This window comes from Papio anubis, chromosome 12 (assembly GCF_008728515.1).
Source record: "Papio anubis isolate 15944 chromosome 12, Panubis1.0, whole genome shotgun sequence".
Lineage (NCBI taxonomy): Eukaryota > Metazoa > Chordata > Mammalia > Primates > Cercopithecidae > Papio > Papio anubis.
The window spans coordinates 89,320,832-89,326,658 of NC_044987.1; positions in this window are offsets into that span (position 1 = coordinate 89,320,832).

Sequence of the window (5,827 nt, forward strand, 5' to 3'; positions counted from 1 at the left end):
GTCCCCACCCAAATCTCATCTTGAGTTCCCATGTGTCATGGGAGAGACCCAGTGGGAGATAATTGAATCATGGGTGTGGGTCTTTCCGATGCTTTTCTCATGATAGTGAATAAGTCTCACAAGATCTGATGGCTTTATAAGACGGAGTTTCCCTGCACAACACTCTTTGCCTGCTACATCCATGAAAGACATGACTTGTTCCTCCTTGCCTTCTGTCATGATTGTGAGGCCTCCCCAGCCATGTGGAACTGTAAGTCCATTAAACCTCTTTTTCTTCCCAGGCTTGGGTATGTCTTTATAAGCAGTGTGAAAATGGGCTAATACAGATGGGTTCTTTATAATTACTGAACTTCAGTTTATAATCTTTTAAAAATGTAAATACTAATAACATAGTCCACATTATATTGTTGTGAGAATGAAATGATATAATGCATGCAAAGGGTTTTACACTGTTCCTGGCACACAACAAGCACTAATAAATGTTAACTATTTTTAGTAACTTGATAACCACACTGTGGCCATGAGGAACAGCTTGATCCAAGCATAGGATTCTGAATCTGATTTCTACTAACACAGATTCACTCACCGACTTAGGGCAAACTAATGAAGTCTCCCAGGACACTAACTTTCACTCCACAAAATGGGATTTGGTGACTAATCAAGAAGAAAAGTCTACGCTTGGTAAATTTAAGTCCAGCATAATGTCTTTACAGCACATAATCACAATTTGTATTATCTTTATTTTGTACATAGAGTAAAATACATAATCCTCACTAACTCATGGTAAATAATGCATATTTTAACTCATTAAAATCTTTCTCTGACCTTGGAAAAAGATGCTTAAATGACTGAGTTTTATGTTTCAATAAGTGGCACTTCATTTTTGCAAATGAAGTCTACTGCAAAAACTTTAAGTAGCACTTTAGCAAACTCAATTCAGATTCATGGCTAAAGTTCCACATTCTAATCTTATTGTCCCATCCTGCTCTTGAAGCAAACAGAAGACAGCCATGTTATGCATTGACAGCAGGCACCAATTATATATACATGATAAACTGTTTGGCATCAGGCTGCGTTGTGAAAATAACTTCCTATCTGTATAAAGTATTATATATTGATACTTAATTCCAAAACTCTTATTTCTCTTTAAGGCTAAAAACTCCTATGTTGTTGACAATTGCTAATGACTTCTGGGTAACAGAGCCAGTTCTGCTGAGAGCACAAGAGGATAGTTCATTTGTCCTAAACTTAATTCTCTGTGCTTCCCAAGCAGCAGCAAGGTTGAGGCTGGAAAAGTGACTCACAACACGGGAAAAACACACTCGAGAAAATTATGTATCAGTAGCTAACAAACTAACAAGAATGGAATTATATGTACGTTAAAAAAAAATCTGAAGAAACTCAAATAACCAACACTTTATTATAATAATTGATTTATCACCTGTTTTGACTGAATTAATGCTTTTGAGTCTTCTCTCCTTCCTTCCCCATAAATGGCTTTTGATAGACATTTCTAATCATTTCATATTATAGTCCTCATTTATCATCTGATTTTATGCCTACTTATAGCCCAAAGACATATAGAAATGATTTGGAGATTCTACAATCAATATACTTGCTCTGTACAGAGCACAGCGCAGGGCATGCAGGGAAAGAAATATAGAAGACCCAGTCCCTGTTCTCAAAGAGGATTATCCATCATGCTACGATCTCTTCTGTCCCATGCATTCGACAATGACAATGATTTGTATAAAGCTACAGGAAGGCAAATACACAAACGTTAAAAATGTAAAAATAAGCTTACAAGTAGCTCTGACACAAATTTCTCTATTATGTTTCTACCTAGTAATCTACATTCTCATCTTTCCTAATATAATGAGAAAACAATATTCTGTACACATATTTGAATTGGCTTTTTTATTGTCTTCAAATGCAGTATCTTAATTATACAGTAACAGGTGCTGAATTTACAGTAGGATAACTATAGTAGATTTTGCATTCTTATATTACATAGCTGTGATACATACCTTGTTATAGCAGTCAGAGCCAGCCATCTAAATTTTTTAAAAGGTGGACACAAAAGAAGCCTAACAAATTATATACAACTCACAAGTGGGGGATAGGACAGCCCAGCTCTTTATCCTGACCTACTACTACCAAGTCAGAAAAGCTCTTATTTGAATGTATATAAAGAACAACAAAACAAAGCAAAACGATACACACCAACAACACATATGCACAAGAGTACACACAAGTGCCCAGCAAATTTGACATCATTCTTTAAAAATGAGAGTTTATAGTTGAGTGAACCACTGGATAATTTGAATCTGCTACCTTTTTTACACTGGCATCTGTATTATGCTGACTGTCTTCTGCCCCGATGAACTAACACATAAAAGAAGCATCTTAACTGTTATGATTGTTAATGCTTTATTATACAATTCTTATATAATCAACTCATGATTTAGACTCAGTGAATTTAAAATTTTTGATATGACCAAGAATTAAACTAAAGCTTAACTTTGTAACAAAAATGAAGAAAGTATTTGTAATCAAAACTGCAGAAAACAACCGACTGAAAGACTTTTAATGATTCAATTGCGTGCAAATAGGAGTTTCTAACTATAAATAAGTCTTACTAATTGACTCTAATGGGACCACTATTAGGAAGAATTTGTTAGCAAGGAATTTGAGGAGTAAACAATCTAACCACTGAGAAAAGACTTAAAGGAATTTCATTGATTTTTAGCACCATTCAGGTATTTCACTGGAATCTTGGCCCAATTACTCTGAGCACACAGCCTAAAATGCAATTTTAGTACTAAAAAAATAAAATGGCATTTTAAGCAAATAATTTTTATAGTAGCCTTACCCCATATTTAAGTGTTTGACAATGGATACTAAGCAAATCAGAAGGTGCAAAGATCATCTGTTAACAATGTGGTGTCAGCATAACCTAATGCTTTATCAGGGATGTCAAATAAGCAGCTCAGCTCCTGTGAGGATATTTTCCTTCCCATGCCCAGGAGAGAGATTGTTAATCTAATGTGTCACTCTTTCTCATCAAGTTCAGACCACAGCCTTGAATCTTTCTATGGATATCCCTTTAGATATTGAAGAACAAGTGTATATAGTTAACACAAAAGGCAACCCTTAATTGTTATCCCAGCCTTAAGCAATTAAAACCCCTTCTGAATCACTGACACATTTTCACATAGAAAGTCAGTTAAATCTTTGTCTTCAGCTGAGGACATGAATATTGAGATAGGCAAGGTGTTAAATGAGGTCTAACTAAGCATTCCACATGTGTATTTCCCATTCAATATTATTGCTTATGGAACAGAGATCTAAACTCTCCTACCAAGGACCTCTCAAAAGGCCATGGGATATTTTGGACACACAGAGCAAGTGTCAAAGCATATAGGCACTTGCTATTTTATTCTGAAAATATGTTTGTGTATCTCTCATAGCCAGGAAAAAATATAATGAAAAATAAACAGATTATTAGTAATATACAAGTAGATCATCTGGCTTGTATAACTACTTACTCAGCTCCAACTTCCAGCGCCCTAAGGTGAAGCCTCTCTAAACACCTTAACTCCAGGCTCCAGGTGGCACAGACCATCTTTAACACTTTTCACCTAGGAATGCACTTAAGTACATCTGGAGCCTTACTGCTCAAAGAATGCTAAAACACGAGTAGCATCAATATCACCTGGGAACATGTTAGAAATGCAAAATCACTGCCCTCGTGGAGAGCAAGTGAAGCAAATTCTGCATATTAACAAGATACCCAGCAAATGTGCAGGCATACTAAAGTTTTAGAAGCATTAACTGTACTCTTAGAAGCCCAGATCCAAGAGTTATTTCATAGAATTTCAACAAAAAATTTCAAAAATAATTATTTCTAATCCTGTAAATATCATTGACCAAATTCTGTGAAACAAAAATCCAATAAGATACTCTGCCAAAAAATAAAAGGAGGAGGGGTTATATTTAAAAATGTGAGAAAGTCCGCACATCATCCTCATGGAAATTCACTACACACATTAGCAGATTGTAGGCTCTGAGAGGTACCACAAAGAAATTAGTTTTACTGTTTGACTCAAAAATTCAAAAACAGTTCCTTTTTTCAACTACTATTAACTACATACAGAGATCCTTTGAGAAAACTGCTACAGACTAATTCCTTGTAGCCTATATATATATATAATTATATATTTCATATTATAGTCCTCATTTATCATCTGATTTTATGCCTACTTATAGCCCAAAGACATAGAGAAATGATTTGGAGATTCTACAATCAATATACTTATTATATATATTATATATAATATATTATATTATAATTATAATAAGATTATATATAGATATATAATTATAATAATATATATAATTATATATTTTATATATATGCAACACAGGATATATATACACACACACACAGAGCACACAGAGACCTGTACTACCTCATCCATGGGATCCATATTATAAAAAGACAGAATTACAGTGAAGTCCTTTTGCTATATCTGGTTAAAACTAAAAAGGCAAAAGAAAAATGAAAATCTTGGCTAGGGCTCCAGAATTACCTGTATCAAACAATTTTTGCTACATTAGATGGTATTCACAAGGCTCCTGTATATTTGCCTGGAGTCAAAGTACAAACAGGGACCTAGAGTTTGAAACTGACTCATTTTAATATAGCAGCACATCCTAAAAAAAGATTTTAATGCCTTCAGCTCATGCTTTAGAGTTAGAAGTTCTTGGAGTGATTGTATTGCTCAAGATGATTCACAAATACTGAGAACAGAATTCTGCCCTTACTTGTGACTTTTTTATCATTCACAATAAGAACATAATTGCTGTATTAGTCTGTTTCACATTGCTATAAAGATACTACCTGAGACTGTGTAATTTATAAACAAAAGAGGTTTCATTGACTCACAGTTCTACATGGCTGGGGAGGCCTCAGGAAACTTGCAATCATGGTGGAAAGCAAAGGGGAAGCAGACACTTTCTCCACAAGGCAACAGGTGAGAGAGGGTGTACTCGAGAGAAACTGCCATTTTTAAAACCATCAGATCTCGTGAGAACTCCCTCACTATCACGAGAACAGCATGGGGGAAACTGTCCCCATGATCCAATCACCTCTTACCAGGACCCTCCCTCACCATGTGGGGATTATAATTCAAGATTAGATTTGGGTGGGGACACAGATACAACTCATAATCAATTACTCCCTGAAAACTGCAATAAATAAATAAGTCAAGTACAGGGTATGATCCAACACTCACCTGGACTAACCATCCCATAACACCCACATTCATATATTTAAAGAAAGCAGATAGAACTTAAACAGGGTAAAGCCACAGCTGAATGAGAAACTGGGTTGACAATAGTATGAAAAAAACATTCCAGGTCCTTATACTCCCAACAAATCATCCCACCCCAACGCATGTCAAAACTTGGTTAGATGGATTCACACATATTCTTATCATATTCCCAGTTTCCATGTCTTCCAAAAGACATATTGAGTAGGTTCTAAAATTTCACAAAGCTTCAATATTTTGTTGACTTTTACTTTTATCTTCTAGACATTTAGCCTAAAGCAAAACTTCAGCATGTTGTTAAGAGTAACCAGGGCCCCCAGGGGAATTCTGTATCTGTAACCCATGCATCACTCAGCTGCCTGCTCAGATGAGCAACACCTGATCATAGGATCATGCATAAACTCTTTTTCTCTCCTCACAAACTTCTATTTGTTGAAGTCCAAATGCAGAGACAGAAACAAAACAATGACATGGGTTCCTTTCTGGGAAGGCAG